This window comes from Hypanus sabinus, chromosome 28 (assembly GCF_030144855.1).
Source record: "Hypanus sabinus isolate sHypSab1 chromosome 28, sHypSab1.hap1, whole genome shotgun sequence".
NCBI lineage: Eukaryota > Metazoa > Chordata > Chondrichthyes > Myliobatiformes > Dasyatidae > Hypanus > Hypanus sabinus.
The window spans coordinates 37,576,561-37,588,301 of NC_082733.1; the positions used below are offsets into that span (position 1 = coordinate 37,576,561).

At 42.1% G+C, this 11,741-nt stretch overlaps 1 long non-coding RNA gene across 2 annotated transcripts; it reads right to left on the reverse strand.

Moving 5' to 3' along the window:
* Window positions 1-355: 355 nt before the first annotated feature.
* On the reverse strand, window positions 356-11,444 carry LOC132382595 (uncharacterized). 2 transcript variants are annotated; one of them, XR_009508414.1, is made up of 2 exons: window positions 9,804-11,444; window positions 356-1,434 (listed from the first exon to the last, which is right to left on the reverse strand). It is a non-coding gene; the product is annotated as an uncharacterized LOC132382595 (long non-coding RNA). The 2 variants fall into 2 exon arrangements; XR_009508413.1 differs by having other exon boundaries at window positions 356-1,452.
* Window positions 11,445-11,741: the final 297 nt, after the last annotated feature.

An 11,741-nucleotide genomic window follows, 5' to 3' on the forward strand; every position in this document is an offset into this window, starting at 1 on the left:
ATTTAAATAAATTCAAATGGTTCAATTTAATTTCAGAGCATGTATGCAGTATACAGCCTGAAATTTGTACTCTTCACAGAGACAGCCACGAAACAAGGAAACCCAAAGAATGAATGATAGCAATATCAGAACCTCTAAGCCCCCCTCCCCCTCTCACACACAAGCAGCACCAGAAGCATCGATGCTCCCCCTCCCCATCCCACCGCTAATGGCATTTGCAAGATTCAAGTTTGCTTATAGTTATTTCCAGTACACAAGTGTAAGGAGAACAAAATAATTTCTGCTACAGATCTGATGCGACACAAAAAACACAGAAAAGGTAAAGAACACAATCACAATACTAAAAAAACACACAATAAATATAAAATCATTTTAATAGATAGATTGATTGTATGCCCAAAAAGTGATGCTGGGCTGTACATAAGGTGACTTATGGGAAATAATAAAGTAGTGGTGGAGTTAGTGGGTGGAGGTGTTGATCAGGCTTACTGCTTAGAGAAACCAACTGTTTTTGAGTCTGGTGGTCCTGGCGTGGATGCTATGTAGCCACTTCCCTGATGTGAGTGGGACACGAGCTGGGTGTGTGGGATCCTTTATGATGTTACTGGTCCTTTACAAGCAGATTTTTGTATATATATCTCCTTAATGGCGGGTAGGTTGGTTTCAGTAGTGCGTTTGACTACCCACTGAAGAGCCTTCCGTTCCACCGCAATACAGTTTCTGTACCGTGCAGTCATGCACCTTGTTAGGATGCTCTTTACTGCGCATCTGCAGAAAGACGTGAGTATTGGTGTGCAAAGTTCAGCTCACTTCAGCCTCCTCCGAAAGTAGAGGTGTTGGTGAGCTGTCCCGATTTTGCAGGATGTGTTCTGGAACCACGAGAGGTTGGTTTGCACACCACACACAAGCAGTTTGCAACTGCTGTGCCACCGATGTAAGTAGTGGGTGGGGTGAGTAGTATGAGTTCTCCTGGGGTCGATAACCCTCTCCTTTGTCTTGTTAGTTCTGAAGGTGTAGAAATCTTTGGTACAGATTTGATTGTAGCTGATTAGAAGCAAGTGGGGACAGCAGCCTGGATGAGTGAAGTATTGAAGATGTCCTTCTCTTGATGAACAATCTCCTAGTCTTCAGTCTCAGTGAAGATGCCAGAGAGCTAGTGTGCACATTTCCTGAGTATTGCATTGCATAGCTGTGACCTATGGGCTTAAAGTGGACAACCGAGGTCTGGCTTGTGATGGGAATCCAGTCTTCTCTGGTCTGTTGAAAGAGATTCTGAGTCATCCATCTTCTTCTGGGTAAGTCCTTGGTTGCCTGTTCTTTTTAACTGCTTACTCCTGCAGTAAACATCTTCTGCTGGCTCCTTGCCATACTCTGGGCTCTGCCTATCTTCCCTCTGGCTCTGAAGAGCTCCTCCTTTTCAGTCCAACTTGAGAACTAAATTTGAAAGAAACACTGTGAAAGATCAAAGCAAATGACCATAAATATACATTCTTCAAACTTCATAGGAATCAGTGCTTATGAGTGGTTAAGTACATGTTATATCCAGATACTTTGATCACATTTTTGTCCTTTAATTATCATCTCCAAGTTCTTAAAAACGTTGATTCTGTGGTTTTGCTACTACTCTCTGACCTTCTCTGGTTTGACATTGCACAGCAAGCCTGTTATTGTTGATTCTGCGTTATTCTCAGTTGCTACTTCATTAGGTACAGGAATGGAACCCAGTGTGGCCTTCTGCTGCTGTGGCCCATCCACTTCTAGATCCGACGTGTTGTGCATTCAGAGATGCTCTTTTGCACACCACTGTTGTAACACGTGGTTACTTGAGTTGCTGTCACCTTCCTGTCAGCTTGAACCAGTCTGGCCATTCTCCTCCGACCTCTCACATTAACGAGGCATTTTCATCCACAGAACTGCCGCTCACTGGATGTTTTTTTTGTTTCTCGCTCCATTCTCTGTAAGCTCCAGGGACTGTTGAGAGTTAAAATCCCAGGAGATCAGCAGTTTCTGAAATACTCAAGCCACCTCATCTGGCACCAACAATCATTTCACAGTCAAAGTCAATTACATTTCTTCCCCATTGTGACCTTTGGTCTGAACAACAATTGAACTTCTTGATCATATCTACATGCTTTTATGCAGTGAGTTGCTGCCATGTGATTGGCTGATTAGATAGTTTCATTAACATGCAGGTGTACAGGTGTACCTAATAAAGTGGCCACTGACCGTATATTGCTTTGTGGAATAAGAAGCAGGTAATGGCCCAAGATTATGAAATGTTTCAGCTCTCAATACTAGGTTACACATTAGCAATTTTGTTTTCTCCTCCCACTGGCTTAGATGCTATAATTATTCAGCGTTGTTTTGATGTATTTCACAATCTACACCTGCCACTTACTGCCAATTACAGGGCTGAACACAGCAAAGACGCAGCAGCCAGCTTCACTGATGGGAATCATCCACCTCTCCTAATAACCCTACCCTCCTGAGATGTTAGACTACAATAGTAGACGTAGTGTGATCACTCAAGTTGAGTGTGTAGTCCTCCGAAGGGGTGGTCTATTGTTGGGTTCTCTGGTGGTTGTAGAGGCCGATCCAGAATCCACATATTCTGGTGTAGTGCGGACAAGAGTACATGATGGCTGTGGTTAGTGGTTGGGTCTTTTAGTTGTTCAATTTCTCCTTTCAGAGCGGCTGCTTGTTCTCTGTGGCACAGCAGACCACATTCTCATGTACCACAGCTCCCTCTTGAACACAAGGCATTCTGCAGATGCTGGAAATCCAAAGCAACATACACAAATTGATGGGGGACCTCAGCAGGTCAGGAGATGATTAAATAGTTGATATTTTGGGCCGAGACCCTTCTCCAGGACTTCTTCTCCCTCTTGAACAGATTTCCTCCAGGTGTATCTATTCAGTGCAATGTCTTCCCAGTTTTTAGATTTTGTTAGACTACAACACAAAACCCAACAGATTATATGAGAACTTCCAGAGAGCAGCAGCCCACTGATAATTCTCCTTTAGGAGTTATCTCTTGTTGAAGAGATTTGTCTGTTCTATGCCAAATCTGTAAAGTGTTGGATTGGGCTGTAGAACTGTTAATTCTTGTGTAGTTTAACTTTCTTTATGCTTGTTTGTATTTTATATAATCATCGATATACATAATTGTTCAGTGAGTTATTCAGTGATTACAGTTGCTTCTGTACTTTTGACTCCCATCCACTCCATAATGTACTGGTTAGGCACAGATGGACAATCAGCCAGAGACTGATTCCACCGAGATGTAACACTGAGCGTCATAGGAAGCCATTCCTGCCTGTAGCCATCAAACTTTACAACTCCTCCCTCGGAGTGTCAGACACCCTGAGCCAATAGGCTGGTCCTGGATTTATTTCCATTGGCATGATTAACTTAATATTAATTAATTATTTATGGGTTTATATTGCTATATTTCTGCACTATTCTTGGTTGGTGCGGCTGTAACGAAACCCAATTTTCCTCGGGATCAATAAAGTCTGTCTGTCTGTCTGTCTGTTTGTTTTCTGGAAACTTTGATTTCAGTATCTGGTGTCACATTTCTTGAAACTGGCCATTTCTTTGGTTAATTATATCACTGGAATTTCAATTGGAATTTACTGTTATTAGCAGTCTGGTAAAGAAGACCACATCACCTTTGTCCTCTCTGTTCTCCCTGCTCTTCCCTCTGTCTGTTTACTCTCTCTTTTCTCTGTTTCCCCCCACAGTTCTTCCTTTCTAGTCTTTCCTCTTGCAGCATTTAATAAAACAATCATAAGCAACAAATTCTCTGCCTCATTCTTAATTTCCAAAGAACCTTTGCCTCACAAAAGCAGCAGGATGCGACAAAGGGTATTAGGTAAACGATCTTCCCTTCGTGGCCACTTTATCAGGTACACCTGTACATTAATGCAAATATTTAATCCACCAATCACGTGGCAGCAACTCAATGCGTAAAAGTATGCAGTTATGGTCAAGAGGTTCAGCTGTTGTTCAGACTAAACATCAGAATGGGGAAGAAATGTGATGTAAGTGACCTTGACCATGATGCCAGACAGGGTGGTTTGAGTATCTCAGAAACTGCTGATCTCCTGAGATTTTCATGCACGACAATCTTTAGAGCTTAAAGAGAATGGGGCAAAAAAAAAACAAACAAAAAAAAAAGTGGCTATTTTGTGGGTGAAATGAGAGAGGTGAGAGGAGAACGGCCAGACTGGTTTAGCTGTCAGGAAGGTGACACTAACTCTAATAACCACGCATTACAAAAGTGGTGGCAGAACAGTATCTCTGAATGCACAAAACATCGAACCTTGAAATGCATGGGCTACTGCAGCAGGAGACCACAAACTCACATCAGTGGTCACTTTATTAGATACAGGAGGTCTCTAATAAAGTGACCTTTGAGTATACATGGCTGTCTCGTGTAATTAAATGTTCCATGGCATTTCGAAGGAATCCTCCCAAATAAAATTTAGTCCTGCCACACATAAGAAGTTGCTAGGATTGATGAAAGAAAGTTTGAGTGAAGAAGTAGACATTATGGATGTCCTAGAGGAGAAGTGGAAAATAGAGAGGGAGGATCTCATAGTTTAAAGGTGTGGTGAACGCATAGACATCCTTTCAATTGTAATCTGTTAATCTTTGCTTTGAAAATATTCAATGACTCCACCTCCACAGCTTTCTGGGGTAAGAAAATAAACATCCAAAGATTCACAACCCACTGAAGGAAGAAATGTCTGTCTAAAACAGGCAAACCCTCATTCTCAAATTAGCCCTCCTTGCACTCGGCTCCTTATCTAGGAGAAATGTCTTTTCAGCATCCATTTGGTATTCCAAATTCCACTTTCCTCTCCTGTCAGGTGCCATCATCTTTAACTCCATCCCTTCTCCCTCTCCTTCATCTGCCTATGATCCTCCTCATCTGAATCTGCCTATCACCTGACACCTCTTGCCCTACCTGTTCCCTTCTTATTTTTTTTTCTTATTTATTGAGATACAGTGCAGAACAGGCCCTTCTGGCCATCCTGGCCCTTCGATCCTCACTGCCCAGCGATCCCCTGATTTAACCCTAGCTTAACCATGGGACCATTTACAACGATGAATTAACCTACCAAACAACATGTCTTTTGACAGTGGGAGGAAACCCACGCTGTCATGGGGAGAAGATACACAACTCTTTTTGAAGCCCGGTCGCCTGTAAGGTGCTGTGCTAACCGCGACACTACCGTACCACTGGCTATCTCTCTTCTTTGTCTTAGTTCAGATGAAAGAGCATTGATACAAAACATCAAATCGATTTCCCTCCACAGACACTGCCTGACCAACTGAGTTCCTCCAGTGTCTTGGTGTGTTGCTCCTGATTCCAGCATTATGTCCACTTCAGAAAATTGTTTGTTTCAATAAATTCACTGTTAAGTCAGAAAGGTGGATTTATTGCAAATCATAATTTAATATAAACTACTGCCTGTGTGATACTCTTAATATAAATTCCCACTTTACCACAACCATCCTGTCACTCGTACCTCACAGATACTTTAGTTAGCATTGACAAAACTGATAACATAATTAAACTTAATTACATTCAAACAATATAAATTTTGAATATCTGATGATCAGTTTTTCTTAGGGGTTCATTTACCAGAAGATTATTATTTAAACCTTCCTCGTTGCACAATACCAGATTTAAAGTAACCCGTTCCCAGCTTAGTTGCACAATGCCATGATGTACATAGAACATAGAACAGTACAGCACAGGGGCAGGCCATTCAGCCCACAATGCTGTGACAAACCCCAGATAAAAACCAAATCAAAACACCCAAACACTAATCCCTCCATCTTCCTTTCATCCATATACTTATCCAAACACCTCTTAAAAGCCTCCAATGTATTTGCCTCTACAACCATACCGGGCAGCGCATTCCAGGCATCCACAAATCTCTGTGTAAAAAACTTACTTTGAACCAATGCCCACCCCACTCCTTCAATGCATGCTCTTTGGTAATTAGTGATTTCAACCCTGGGAAACAGATTCTCCCTGCCTACTCTATTTATGCCTCTCATAATCTTGTAAACCTCTATCAAATCTCCCCTCAGCCTCCGGCGCTCCCAAGAAAACAACCCAGCCTCTGGGTTGTTTATCCAGCCTTTCACGAGACCACGTCCCCCAAATCAGGCAGCATCCTGGTAAACCTCTTCTGCATCCTCTCCAACATCCTTCCTGTAGTAATCATCTTTTCTGTATTCCAGTGATTCCAGTAATAAGGAAGGCAAGACAGTGGCCATAATTTGTTAGGAGCTTGAAGAGATTTGGATTGACACCTAAAACACTTGAAAACTCCTACAGATGTACTGTGGGGAGCATTCTGACTGGCTGCATCACTGTCTGGTATCAAACAGGGCACTACTGCACAGAATCGAAAGAAGCTACAGAAAGTTCTAAAATTAGTCAACTCCATCATGGGTACTAGCCTCCGTAGTAACCAAGACATCTTCACGGAGCGGTGCCCCAGAAAGCTGGCGTCCATTATTAAGGACCCCCATCACCTAGGACATGTCCCTTTCTCATTGTTACCATCAGGAAGAAAGTACAGGAGCCCGAAGGCACACACTCAGCGATTCAGGGACAGTTTCTTCCCCTCTGCCATCTGATTCCTAAATTGACATTGAACCCATGAACACTACCTCAATTTTTTTTATTATTTCTGTTTTTGTTCTATTTTTAATTTAACTTTTTAATGTACATATATATACTTACTGTAATTCATTTACTTATTTTTTAGTATATTTATCATGTGTTGCATTGTAATGCTGCCGCTAAGTTAACAAATTTCATGACATATGCCAGTGATTTTAAATCTGATTCTGAATCTGAATTTGATTTACCTAGTTCATAAATAGATTGAAATCATCTATGATTAATGTATTACCTTTTTTATTTGCACATCCATCCTGCCCTATATAATGCCATAATTAACAATTACTCTACAGTGAACTGTTTGGTAGCGAGTATATTGTCTGGCTGCATCACAGCCTGATATGGAAACACCAATGCCCTTGAATGGAAACTCCTGCAAAAACGGTAGTGGATAAGACTCAGTCCATCACGGGTAAAGCCCTCACCATCATTGAGCACATCTACATGAAACGTTGTCGCAGGAAAGCAGCATCTATCATCAAGGTCCCCACCACCCAGGACATGCTCTCTTCTCACTTCAGGAAGGTGTTACAGGAGCCTCAAGCCTCACACCTCCTGGTTCAGGAAGAGTTATTACCCCTCAATCATCAGGCTCTTGTATCAAAGGTGATAACTTCACTTGCCCCATCATTGAAATGTTTCCACAACCTATGGACTCACTTTCAAGGACTCTTCACCTCATGTTCCTGATATTTATCATTTATTTATTTATTATTATTATTTATTTCCTTCTATTTTTGCACAGTTTGTGTCTTTTACACACTGGTTGAACACCCAAGTTGGTACAGTCTTTCATTGATTCTGACAAAGTTATTATTTTATTACTGATTTATTGATATGCCTGCAAGCGATTGAATCTTAGGGTTGTTTAAGGTGGCATACGTGTACTTTAATAATAAATTTACTTTAAATTTAAAGCAACTGTCACCAATGTGCTTTGCCTGTTGCTGCTTCTTAGCTCCACCCAAGTCTTATTCTACAGCTCTCCCCACTGTTGGTGGTATCTAAAGGAGGTGCTACCCCAAGGAGGTAACGTCCATCATCGCAGACCTTATTCATCTGGGGCATGCCACCTTCTCACAGTTACCATTGAGTAGGAGGTACAGAAGCCTGAAGTCCCACACCACCATGTTCAATAGAGTTACTTCGTTTCAGCCACTCGGTTCTTGAAATGACCAGCAAACCCTCATCACTACAGTTTAGCAAAACAAAGACCTCTTTGATTACTTTGCACTAAAATGGACTTTTTGTGTTCTAGTTGAGTCCTTTCTCGTAAAAATAGTGTATAATTTATATTTAACTTATGTTTTTCTTGTGAATGCTGATTAAATGATGCTCTCTTCCTATGGTGCAGCAGCTGGTCAGATTTTCATTACATGTGCACACACATACCTACACTCGAAGGTCAGTGATGTGAATGGGTGAAGAAAAATGTCCAGAGTTTCTGCTCTGCACTTAAAAACCAGCAACAAGTGCGTGGACTGAAAGACATCCAGAATCTAGGCCTTTGCTCTGTGCTCAAAAGCTAGTGATGTGGATGGGTGGCAAAGGACATCCATGAATAATGGGCCGTCCCAGGTTGACGGGTCGCAGGATCAGATATCTGTGTGAGCAGGAGCCATGAAAAGGCACGAGAGCTGATGATTAAGTATGTCCAGAATTCGAGCCTGGAGCTTGGAGTCCAGTTGTTGGCTAGTCTGAGGGTCAAAACTGAAGATTAAAGCCTGAAGGACAATCTGAAGTCTGGTAGTCAAAGCTCGATGGCTGAAGCCTGGAGTCTGGATGGTCAGAGGCCTTCAGAGACTTTCCTCCCTGCCGCCCAAACATGGACAGTCAAGATTGTTTTGTTGCTTGATGTGTTCTGTGTTGTTCTGCTGAGCATTGTGGGAATGCTATGATGGTGCATAATGGGAATGTAGGGTGACACTTGTAGGCTGTGTTGGTTGATAATGCAAATGGCTTTTTTCACGTTATCACAGTCGATGTTTTGGGCTGAATCCTGGTGAAGAGTCTCAGCTGAAAACATCGACTTTTTAGTCTTTTCCATAGATGCTACCTGGCCTGCTGAGTTCCTCCAGCATTTAATATGTATTATCTAACATGTGTTCTTTAGAGATCTGTGAAATTTTACATAGAACATAAAAACATAGAAAACCTGCAGCACAATACAGGCCGAACATGTACTTACTTTAGAAATTACCTAGGGTTACCCATAGCTCTCTATTTTTCTAAGCTTCATGTACTTGTCCAGGAGTCTCTTAAAAGACCCTATCGTATCTGCCTCCACCACCGTTGCCGGCAGCCCATTCCACACACTCACCACTCTCTGTGTAAAAAACTTACCCCTGACATCTGTGTATCTATTTCCAAGCGCCTTAAAACTGTGCCCTCTAGTGTTAGCCGTTTCTGCTCTGGGAAAAAGCCTATGACTATCAACACAATCAATCATCTGATACACCTCTATCAAGTCACCTCTCATCTTCTGTCTCTCCAAGGAGGAAATGCTGAGTTCACTCAACCTATTCTCATAAGGCAGGCTCCCCAATCCAGACAACATCTTGTAAATCTCCTCTTCACCCTTTCTATAGTTTCCACATCCTTCCTGTAGTGAGGTAACAAGAACTGAGTATAGTACTCCAAGTGGGGTCTTACCAGGGAGATATATGCCCATGGTCTGTTTTTTTTAATCAATTATGGTATTGTTTGCACTGTTGTAACTATATGTAACTGTGTGGTTTTGTGTAGGTCTTGTAGCTTTAGTTTTTGGTTTGTTGGGTGGTAGAGTTGGTCTCCTGACTTGGTGTGTCTGGGTAGTATTGTTTTGTCTGGTGGATTTGGAGCTCCTTTCCGGGGACAAACACACTAAGATGGTAGCACGATATTAATACGCAGCAGCCTTCCCAGACTCTGGATTTGGGGATTGCCAAACGTTATGTGGATTTTCTGGTGTAGTCTGTTTGGTCGTGTGCTTTTGTGATATCATTCTGGAGGAACGTTGTTTCATTTTTTAATTGCATTGCAGTTGTGGTTTCTAAATGACAATAAACCGAAATTCAGTTCAATTCAATTCAATTCAATATAGCTGTAACATTACCTCTCGGCTCCAAAACTCAATCCCACGGTTGATGAAGGCCAATGCACCGTATGCCTTCTTAACCACAGAGTCAACCTGCTCAGCAGCTTTGAGTGTCCTGTGGGTTCAGACTCCAAGATCCCTCTGACCATCCACACTGCCAAGAGTCTTACCATTAATACTGTATTCTGCCATCATATTTCACCTACTAAAATGAACCACCTCACACTTATCTGGGTTGAACTCCATCTACCACTTCTCAGCCCAGTTTTGTATCCTATCAATGTCCCTCTGTAACCTCTGACAGCCCTCCACACTATCCACAACACCTCCAACCTTTGTGTCATCAGCAAATTTACTAACCGGTCCCTTCACTTCTTCATCCAGGTCATTTATTAAAATCACGAAGAGAAGGGGTCCCAGAACAGATCCCTGAGGCACACCACTGGTCATTGACCTCCACACAGAATATGACCCATCTACAACCGCTCTTTGCCTTACTTTCTCAATAAGCCTTGTATGGGGTACCTTATCAAATGCCTTGCTGAAATCCATATACACTACATCCACTGCTCTTCCTTCATCAATGTGGTTAGTCACATCCTCAAAAAATTCAGTTAGGTTCATGAGGCATGACCTACCTTTGACAAAACCATGCTGACAATTTCTAATCATATTATGCCTCTCCAAATGTTCATAAATCCTGCCTCTCAGATCTTCTCCATCAACCTACTCACTGGTCTATAATTTCCTGGGCTACCTCAACTCCCTTTCTTGAATAAGGGAACAATATCTGCAACCCTCCAGTCCTCTGGAACCTCTCCCGTCCCCATTGATGATGCAAAGATCATTGCCAGAGGCTCAGCTATCTCTTCCCTTGCCTCCCACAGGTCCTGCCAAGATCTTTTTCCGTAGTGAATACTGAAGCATAGTATTCAGTAAGTACCTCTGCTATCTCCTCCGGTTCAATACACACTTTTCCACTGTCATACTTGATTGGTCTCTTACGTCTTATCCTGTTGCTCTTCACATACTTGTAGAATGCCTTGGGGTTTTCTTTAATCCTGCCTACCAAGGCCTTCTCATGGCCTCTTCTGGCTCTCCTGATTTCGTTGTTAAGCTCCTTCCTGCTAGGCTTATAATCTTCTAGATCTAGCCTAGTTTTTTGAACCTTTCGTTAGCTTTTCTTTTCTTCTTGACTAGATTTTCAACAGCCTTTGTACACCACAGTTTCAATACCCTACCATCCTTTCCTTGTCTCATTGGAACATACATATGCAGAACATTTGAACTGTTCATATCCCCTGAACATTTGCCACATTTCTGTCGTACATTTCCCTGAGAATATCTGTTCCCAATTTATGCCTCCAAGTTCCTGCCTATAGCTTCATATTGCCACTTATTCAAATTAAACACTTTCCTAACTTGTTCCTACCCCTCTCCAATGCTATGGTAAAGGAGATAGAATTATGATCACTATCTCCAAAATGCTGTCCCACTGAGAGATCTGACACCTAACCAGGTTCATTTCCCAATACCAGATCAAGTACAACCTCTCCTCTTACATATTGTGTAAGGGAACCTTCTTGTATACACCTAATAAACTCCACCTCATCTAAACCCCTTGCTCTAGGACAGGGGTCGGCAACCTTTACCACTGAAAGAGCCATTTGGACCCTACCTTGGATCGAAAAATTAAAGAAATCGCTCACTGATGGGTGTCAGGCATTGGCAGTAGTGATGTATATTAATAGCGACAAAAAACACGTTTTATTTCGATTGTACAATATCACCATAATCTTCAAATTTAGAATTACATTTCAAAAACTAACAAACTAACATAAAATACATTTTAATTAAATACTCATCATTTATTTTCCAAAACCACAGGGAGCCGCTGCACAGAGTTGGAAGAGGCGCCTGCGGCTCCGGAGCCGCGGGTTGCCGACCCCTGCTCTA